A 10938-nucleotide genomic window follows, 5' to 3' on the forward strand; every position below is an offset into this window, starting at 1 on the left:
TCTGCAGCCTTACCTCTAGTCACGTTGATGTTGCGGTTATTGATATGTTACTGTAACAAATTCTATAAATGTTTAAGACCACAGCCTCAGTGATCAATACAAGCTGCGGCAGGCTCCCAGGGAAACTGTAAAACAGTGCTGTGACCGCACTGCATATAACCCTACTGCATCCCTGTAGACGGTTTTACAATAGCGTGACCTTTGTTAGGCTCTAGAAGATGCACAACCCGTCCTATCCTCCCTCGCTCAGTGCTATAAGGACACATTAAATCAAGATAGGACTGCTGTATTAAGTAGGGAGACTGTCTCATGCTACATGTAGATAACCTTGTGTTATTAGCTCCCTGATGGCCAATCAATATGCCACTTCCTAGCTGCTGAGGATGAACCGAGTCCCTCACCTAGATAATCATCTCTCACTGTCTGATGTCGAATAATTGGTAGCCTCTCAATCCCAGCTTAGTTGACAAGGGTGGTTTGAATATTAAAAAACACTGCACTAACAGTCTATCATTCTGAACAGAGAGAATAAACATTCATATAGATAATATTTTGAGATAATTGAGCTGGGATGCATCACCAAGCCCTAAGGAACTAAAATATCTTGATAAAGAGAAGCTGGGGATGGGCTTTGCTTAAAGTGTACTGTTGATCATAGCTGTAATGCTATGCATAGTGAGAGAAGGACGGTGTTTATGACTGTGTTGGGAAAAGAACTGCAGCAGAGAGTTGAGTCCCTGATGGCCATCTCTCTGTGGAGTGGAGAAATCATCTTCCCACTGAGCGGCTGGTCCCCAGCGGACAGAATTGACATGGATGATGAGGATGGTGATGATGTTTAAACGAAAAACTCCCTGTCCATATGTCCACATCGGCACTTCTTCTGCCCCTCATGCTGCCGCTCTTTCTCTTTCACCAATTTCTCCGTTGTCTCTTTCTCCACACTCAAATGTATTTTCTCGTCTTCCAAAGAATCTGTAGCACATTTATACACAGCTGCATTTGTTTAAGCATCATATTTCTTCGTACAATGCCACATATTCGTGCAAGCGCCAAATTATTCCACACTAAACATTTGGCTCTTTTAAGAATTCCCCAGTGAGGTTTCTTAAAATAATTCTTTAATTATAGACTTCGATGAGGAGCACACCAATGAGGCTTTAGTATTGTTTAAGTATTTTGTATTATAGGAGATCCTAGATGACACACTACAAGACTTATATTGAACTAAATGTAATCCATAAATAAAGTTCTTACTTTTATATAAACTCTCAATCATTAGTTTAGAAACCTTCATAAAGGGGCATCTACAAGGTTCCTTCTGTGTTCTTTAGTGATGCACAAACACATCATTTACAATTGTTTGCCACTGTTTTTTCCCTAAACTTTGACAGTGCTTTGTCTAATTGCTGTAACAGGCTTTACTAAATTCTAAACATTGTATGGGAAAGGGTTAGGTTTGGGTTAGGGCTAGGTCTATGATAAGGAAGTGTGCAGTCAGACAGGAAGCTCTCTGTGGACAGTCTAATATCTTTAGCTGCATAACTATAGCTTAGCTGATGTAGGCCTACACTTATGTTAAAATTGTACAGAGTTAATATCATGTGCAATCAAAAACACAAACTATTTTATCTTATAGAGTACACTTATGTCACTATAAGATACATCATATTGATAGCTCACACTGCCCATAGTAGTCAGCTGGCAGTGACTATGCTAGCAAGTTAGCTCAATAGCAGTAGTGCTAAAGCTAACCCCTGTTACAAAGTCTGCCAAAGTAGCCAAATTGGGAGTCGCTATAATACCATGCCGGTAAGCTTGGGAAGCAGCAACTTGGATTGAATACAAAGCTTCTGTGTGTGCTGCTAGCAAAGCCAGCTGTTAGCTACGTCGTTTTCACAAAAGTATATCAACTTATAATATATATATATATATATATAATTGGAAGCTGTATTTACATGGTAAAAATTCAGTAAAGCATCGCCCAATTATCTTCAGGCAATAAATTTGAGTTCCTATCTGCTCCAAAGCTTTTTGGCTGCCACTACATTCTTACCTTTCTGTGGCAGAGACAAGCAAGCATCCAAAACATGAATGTGCATGTTAAATCAAAGAGTTTGCAAAATGTGAACTGCAAAGTAACCCAACAATGTCACTGACCTCTTTTGTCTAGAATGGAGTTTCTTAAGGTCACTTGGTGGTTCTCTGTGGAATCAGACAGTGGCTGGCAGTGTAAACTTTGGATATAGCTGTCATCTCTCTGTCTCTGCCTCCCATGGTGGTACTGAGGGCACGTGTGTTTGTGCCAGTCTTACAAGGGCAACATCAAGACACAATATAAGTGTCAAAGTAAGAGAAACATATGGAAATCACTGGCAGAAGTGGCAACACTTGTGCCTGCAGGATGGAAGCTGGATGTTGGATGTTGTGGAAGCTGACAACCAGCCGAGTGGCCACCCACGGGGGCTGCTGCTCCCGGGGCACGGCTGCGGCCAGGAGCCAGGGGAGCTCCGGGGAAGCTTCAGACTTGGAGGGGTGTGGGGGTGGAGGCTGTCATAGCTGGATCAGTGGAAGAGGCGGACACCATGCACCCAGGTTCAGTACATAACACTCAGGGGACAATTCAAATGGAGCACATAAACTGTAGCTGCTAACCTCTGCAATACAGCACAGACACACTGTCATACAAATATTCATATGCCTACATAATGTTTGCACAAAACACATACAATTAAATGCATAATATTAAAGTCTGCCTCCAGACATGTATGTAAAAATGCAACAATTAATATTTAGCTTAACATGGAATTGCTTGCACTAGGTTGAGTAGTGGGCATGATGAGTTTTGCTGTCTGGTCTATTTTTTTTCCATTAAATATCAGAGAGATTCAGTCATGCGTGTTTGACTCAGATAAAAAGTATGTTGTGCACCAAAATCGGCAACTAGCAGACGTATCTTAAGTTAAGTGATACATTTTGGTAGCTTAAAAATTACATGTTCAGCATTCTCCAGTACTTAGCTCCACCATTTTGTGTCACGTCTGGTTCCAAAAAAACAAGATGGCGATGGTCAAAAACCAAGATGGCGACCGCCAAAATGCCAAACTCTCCACAAACCGATGGATGACTTCTATGGTATGGCTGACACAGTATTTGTGGTTTTGAAACACAAAATAAAATTGATTTTCAATGGCTAAATTTTGTATGTATTTTCATTCACCTAACTTTTGTTTTTCTTTCCTTGCCTTACAGAGTGTACCAACTGGTAAGTCCATATCTTTATACATTCGTCCCGTAACAAATTTTATGAATGTCTGTTGACTGAAATGTTCAGGATATCTATGATAGCCATCCAGGACTGTGATACACATCAGGACAGTTGTGGATCAGGGCTAGAGACCCCAATGCCAGAGTATAGGTCTTCCACTAAGGTACACTTTTCCCATACACACACACACAAACACTTTTTCAGGAGATAATAAAACACTTATTTGTTACGACAATACCGAGTTTATGTTGTGTTCACACAGTTTTTCATGACAGATTTGAGATCTTTAGTTTCATTCATCCAGTTTCTGTTGCCATATATTACATCTGTAATTCTCGTTTGATCATAAAATGAAGCAAGCTGGTTTGATGAAAATCACCAATCAACACAGCACTAATGTGTAAGAAAAAAAAGCAAAATAAATGTTGTCATTAGTTCACTTGATATAGCTGTCAGGTTCAATCGTCCTTTGAATGTTGTTTGGATTCCATTTTCACACACATCATCATGATTTCTGTCAAGTTCGATTGTTTCCAGGTAAGAGTAATTACAGGGAGCTCGGTGTAATCTTCCATTAAATTAACATCCATATGCTCTGCTTCCCACCAGCTATGGCACACAGCTGAAACTATTTTTGAAAATAAGAGAGATACTAAAAGCAGATGAAAGTTACAGTACCTCACTAAGGTTTCTAAAGCAGCTGTTATCAATATTTATATTGACAATGGATCAAATGACTATGGTTAATGCAGGGGATGCGTGAATAAAATAACCTAAAGATAGTAATTACCCGAATCGCAGCGCTACAAAGCATTTTAGCATCTTTCTAGCTCATCGTTTTGTATTTACAGCCCACAACTGTATCAGTGTGGTTCAGTTTCACTGCTCTTAACAACGCTTCCCGGGCTGCTGTTGTCAGCAAACAAGCTCTGATACAAGGTTCCTGCCCAGAACCAAAGAGCAGAAAGGCAAAGTTAGCAGCTAGCTAGTGAAGTAGATCCTCTTTCAGCTAACGATCCAGCCAACACCCGGGTGGAAAGCTGTCTGCTCCATCTCTGAAAATATGCTCTGTTGCACCTGTGACCAAACCAGTCAGGTAGGGTCATGGAGTACCCTTGTACATCACTTCAAAATATGACTATGAGCCTTTTATATTAAGAGACTATCTTAATGAGAACCTTTTTGTACTGTACACTAGAATCTGCTGTAAGATGAGTATATCACTTTCACATTTCCCCAGAGTTTGGAAGAGTGCAGGATTGTTGTGGTGGTGATGTGGTCTAGGTGACACACCTTTCAAACAGAACACCATAAGTTTGTGAGTTCAATACCAGGGCTGCCCCCATTGTGCCTTGAGCAAGATACTTCCCCTGAGTTGCTCCAGGGAGACTGTCCCTGTAGTCACTGTAGTCACTGTAAGTCGCTCTGGATAAGAGCATCTGCTGAATGACCTGTAATGTAATCTTACAAAAAGTGAAAGCTTCACAACAAATTATCTATGTGTGTACATTTGTGACACAAGCCCATATTTTCCTTGCGAGCGTGTTGACAATGTGTTAAGATGGTCAGTGAGATCAACTAAAAGAGTGAGGCCTGCCAACCACTCAGTTGCTCAGTTCTGCTTTAGTCTTTTAAAATAAACGTACAGTTTAACAACTAAACCAATGTATATCTGAGTGGTAGATTACGTCCTCGTATTGTGCATCCTTCTCTGAAAGGAAAGTTTGGAACTTTCAGTGATTTCATGCTCTTGATTGGATGAGATCATCACATCACCCAGCTGGGTGCTCTGGTGCAGGGTGCTTCCTGAGGCAATGCAGTTTTACGGCCCCTCCTCAACACTCACTAACTTTACTGCACACCAGGGATGCTATTACTTCATGGAATGGCCGGAGTGCCATCAGTTATAACTCCACACTCACTGGAAAAAAGTAGTCTGTTTCCACCATGTCCAGAATCCCCTGCATTCACTTTATGTGACTGGCAAAGTTTACTTTGTATAGAAGGAGCTGCAGAGCAATCTACATATAGTGATAGTTACACCTAGAATTGCAAGTCAGGCTTAGTATGACATTTAAATGAACTTGTATAAAAGCTTTAATGATGTTTAGAATATGAGAGCAGCTGTTTGTTTGTGGCATTTTCAACTTTATTTCACAGAGGACAGTGTAAAAAGGGCTATGATATGCTGCAAAGGTTCCAAGGCCAGGATCGAACCCGGAACGTTGGAGTTATGTGGCTTGCGCTAACCACACGGCTACCAAGGCACTCCAGCTGTACAATTTAATAGCATTGTAACTCATTGTCAGTGTACATAAAGTCCTCCGGGACACACATGGTGGGAATGGACAGATTCAACTTAACAGCTAGCATCACATGCTGTAAACAGTTGTCTCTGGTTTACACAAAGAGCAGGGCCGTGGATGTGTGCGACTGTGCATGTGTGGTCATGTGTGCATTTGTTGGTCCATGTCCACTCTGTGTGAGGGGGATATTGACAGAATACTGACAGGATGTTGATTATCCAGCTTGCAGGAGGCTGAGGCCTGTCTGGACGTCAGGTAGGAGTCACAGCACCGAGGAGTGATGAGACAATCAGACAGAGAGGGAGAGAGAGAGGAGGGCATATGTCAGGGGCAGAGGACGATGACAATAAGCTGTCTGTCTCAGCTGACACACACAGCACTATCAGGATCAGATTAGCTACAGCACTGCTCTAAAATGTGAAACACAAAAACAAGCACACATGCACAGGACATGCAGTACATGTACTTCAGATGCAGTCTCTCCTTCACCCCTGGTGTCTCTTGCCATATTTATTTAAGCTGTACTATAGATACTCCACTGAAAGAGTAAATACTGATTTAAAGCACAACTCTGCAGTCCCCCTTAGATCAACTGAGTCTTCTTATATATTTCAGGTTGTTTTATTAGTTTTTACAGCCTGCAACCTATTTGTTTTGGTTCAATTTCAAAAAGGTGAAGCCAATGCGGAAGTGCCTTAAACTTGCATTCTTTCAAAATGCCTGGAGGGGGCAACTCCACTTTATTACCTCAGTAAACATGTTCCTAATGAGTTTATGGTCTCAATCACTAGTTTCAAGTCTTCTTCAATGCATCATAATGTTAATTTAGTAAATTATGGTCCCATTTAGAGTCAAATATACAATAAAGCAGCGTATGCTTTAGGGCGTGGCTACCTTGTGATTGACAGGTCGTTACCACGGTGTTGTCCGTCTTTTCGTCTTTGAATTTAACCTTTTCATGCCAAACTCTGGGCTTCAAAATGGTAGTACACAAACAAATAGATGATGTCACCATGGCTTTGTCCACTTATTAAATACAGTGTATGTTCGCATCGCTTTCATCAGTGCCAAATCCAGCAGACAGCTTTTTACAGTGAAAAAAGCTCTGATAAACCCAATGTGCGCTGCCCAGCACCAAAGGGCGGACAGACAGAATTATCATAGTGGTTGGAATTCCTTTATTGTTCATCGTTGAGGAGTTTTTTAAATTAAGATTCAAGATTCAAGATCCAAATTATACACAGAAGATTTCTCTTTGAAACAACCCAAGTGATTTAAACAGCTAAAATCACAGAATAATGTTTCATGTTAAAAATCAGTGTTTCTCCAATGTGGTTTTGCAGACATTTGACGGTGGGGCTGCGAGCTAAGTGCTAACGTTTGCTCAGCTTGTTTCTCTGACTACCTAAGATCCATACTTACGATGATTAATATTAATATATATAGTTAAAAAGATCAAAAAAGTGTATCATTAAAATAAATGTGGCTTAAAACTGGATAAAAAGTAAATTTATGACAACCACAAGGCTGACCCATGCTCATATGGGATACATCGACACTGCAGGAGACAAAATGAAACCGTGATTCAAATTACAAATAACTCTGAGTTTGAAAATTGTTGGAAGCATTTGGGATAATGTAAATATATAGCATAGGTTGAGTCGTATTTAGACATTTTAATTGTGAAATGTTACATATTATCAGCAGTTTTGATTTCCACCCGTGGGTGTTGAAGTTTCAGTGATCTTACCTGACACCAGAAACTTAGGCAAATGCAGATTAGGTTTTTGTTGTGTTGTAAATGTTTATATTATGCACAGCGGGCACCCTTTTGTGCTATATATCCATTCTTCTGTTTAATTTTCCTCTATTGGATTAAAACCCAGCGAAATAAACATGTTCCATTATTTGTACAATCTTTAATTATGCATTAGGGTGTGGTGTGCACATTAAAAAAGATGCAACTAAAATGTTCATTAAATTTGCATAAGTGACAACATTTTAAGCTGAGTACAAAAACATAGGCAGAAGTCCATTTACCAGCCCACAGATGAAAGGGCATGTGGTATTAAGAAGTAAGGCTTTGTCTGAATTCACAGAGAAACCTATAATCTTACTAAATTGTCCTTCGCCAACTAATTGACTTTTAATTAATCTCCTTGGTATTTGGAAAAGCACAGACCTTAGCAGAAGGTGTTCTGTGTTCAACACCTGCATTGTGGAAGCGAGTGATCTTTGTACATGTGTGGGTAAAACTGGTTCACTACCATGGGAGTATTGTGTGGTAAATAAATAGGTGAAAAATGTGGTTTCCACAGACCACCAGCTGTTCAGAATAAAAACTATTATTCTGCAGTGGATTTGCGTCTTCGAGACATCTTTAAGCCATTTTTAGTTTCACTGTCAACATGGTCATTTTTAGGGAATGAAACACATTTGTCAGCACTGTTTCTTTGACTGAAGATACAATGTTTGTTGGTAAATGGTAATAATAAAAGAATACGGACGATGATTGAAAAATGGAGCAAATCCTGGCAACATGTCATGAGCAAATAATCCATCGAAGCTACAACAGAGACATGAGGAACAGTGTCAAACATCAGATGTTTTCCCCCAGAGTGAAAGAGTAAAGGCTTGTTTTGAGAGCCAACAGTATATGATATCCAATAACCCAACTTCCTCCTGTCACATACACATTACAGTCTAAGCTAACTCAAAGCCGACACCTCTTCTGTTGGAAATATCAAAAGCATATAAGAAGACTGAGTGAGAGTATTTTAAGGTGGATTTATCCTTTAACAACATGTATCCTTTTAAACAATGACCTCGTGGAAGTTTTGCTCCGGTAAAACGGAAGAAAAGAAGCACTGTGAAAATTGTGTGTTTGGTCTCTTGCAGTTCACATTTTAAGATGTTCCTGATTAGAGGGAAAGAATATGGGAGCATGAAAAATAAATTCAGACAAAAAGTCGTTGCACCTGATTTATCACCTGAGACTGACCAGGGCCTCGTTTCCCCAAGGCATCCTAAGGCTAAGATGATGTGAAATCAATTTTACAAACATTGTCAAGCTTAAGAAGCGTTTCACTAAAGCATCGCAACTGAAGACGATCTTAGAAATGATCATAGATAAACCGACTGAGGAGGCTAAGAACATCATGAGCTCCAGAAGCTCCAGGACACGCCTCAAACTACTATTGAAGTTTATATGTATTTACTTGTTTTATTCTAAGTGTATTCTTTTACAATGTGTCATGTGCGGTGGGAGCATAACGCAACAGGAGAAGGACCTGGTTTTCCAATTGGAAGAAATATTGGATAGTACCTAGCAAGCAGATACTAGTAGGTGGAATTAAAACAATGCAGATCCCTGATTTTTCTGAGAGAGCTGTCATTAGCATGATACGGGACATCCTGCACAAACAGCTCTAACCAGATTTTCCAAAAAGGCAGCGCGCAAAACCCCACCACGGTCAAGTGACGAAGATCCGACAGTCCTCTGTTTAGTTGTTGATGAAAGGGATGGAGCAACACGCACTTTGTCGCATTGAAGACGATGTCACGGCAGTTTAACGCAGCGTTGCTATGACGCTCAGCTGAGGATCCCGCCCACATTGAGGGGTTACTGTCTGCCGTGGAAAATGAAATGGAGAAAAGAAGCAACAAAAGGAAAAGGACCAAATCATCTGTATGTTGAGGAAGGCTTTTTGTCAAAGATTTCTGCTCAGCTTTGTGCACCAATTTGGATTTATGCCATGTAGGGCCATGTACCCAATCTAAAAATCCTATGGTAAATAACTAGAGACAGTGGGTGGTGAAGCTGTGTGGGGAGATTATTGTGTGGGAGGTGTAATGAAGTGCATAGGGGATGCTGAACGTAGAGTGATCAAGGGCACAGAGAGAGGGGGGGAGAGAGAGGATAAGAGCAACATACAGAAAGAGAGATAAATAGGGGTGATGGACATGTCTCAGCCTCTCTCTGACAGCTTCATCAATAACCTCAGGAAACACACACACACACACGTACATCCCTCTCCTGTGTGTGATTGACAGCTAGCAGGTGTTGAGTGAATGAAGTTGTCAGGCTGGCTGCTGATCAGCTGTGCGTCGCCGTAACAACAGCTGAAGGCTCAGCTTGACGCGTCGCTGCACTTGAAGGTGATCTCTTGTTTTGCCATAGAGCGCGCTCTTGTGTGTGTGTGTATGTGTGTGTGAGTGAGAGACATCAAGATTAAATAACAGATTATTACTTTGTGTAATTGTATTAGATGTTCTCTTGTAGATTATTGTCAATGTCAAAGCTGTGCTAAACCAGATTTCAATGATGTTCAACCTAAATCATAAAGTTGTGCAGCAACATGGTGGGAAATGAGGGGTCCACAGTGTGAACGAGGAATCAAAAGTTACGGTAAATGCTCACATCGCATCCTTTACCACAGGGGCACAGAGAAATAATTTATTTGGGACACACATATAGAGTTTCAAATCTTCCAATATTTCCGCTTCCCAAACGCAAACTCCATGTTTACCTGCTGTCTTGATAAATTGAGTGACATCTATACCCGAATAGTCAACCATGTTAAGCTAGTATTAGAAGTCTTGCAGACTTTCTTTATATGTATGCTTTTATTGTGAAAAAACATCAGGAAATGTTGAGTTTTGTATAGCTTAATGTTAATTTAAGAAGAAGAAATGGTTGGAATCAATAAAGAGTATGAACGCATTATTTCTGTCATAAAAAGAGAGACTCAGAGCAGCAGAATGGTGACTCTGACAAGAGTCTGTTTCTGGCCTGATGGAATTAATGCCGTGGAAATGTACAGTATACTAAATGTATCATGTAAACTGTTGTTGAAGGCTAGAGACAATTTCACCTCCATCAATATACCAGACTGGAAATTTCAAAGCATGGCCAACCTTTTACCGAACGTGCTTGCAGACTGCAGACTTTGGGATGAGGATTCCTCGGTCCCTTGTGAGTGTGTAATGGGGGGGACAAGGTTTGACCCACCAGTAGCTGCAGGACACAACTCCATGACGCCAACGCAACGTCTTCCTACGAGGCCGCTGGTGATTTCAGCTTGTTGGCCTATGTTGGCCCGCTCGTCTCTTGATGTGGTCAATTTAATTTTGAACTGACAAAAAGCATGCGGAATAGGAATAGGAAGGAGGGAGATTCAACAGTTAAAAGATAGATGGTGAGAAAAAAACAATATATGAAAATAAGCCTAACTCTTAAAATGATGTATAAGATTTACAGAAAAATGTATGTCAATGCACACGAAAACATCAGATCAAAACAATTGGCCGTTCCCGCATAAGACATTTTCACATGTCACAGTAGAAAAAGCACAACTCTAAATA

Source organism: Cottoperca gobio, chromosome 3 (genome assembly GCF_900634415.1).
Source record: "Cottoperca gobio chromosome 3, fCotGob3.1, whole genome shotgun sequence".
NCBI lineage: Eukaryota > Metazoa > Chordata > Actinopteri > Perciformes > Bovichtidae > Cottoperca > Cottoperca gobio.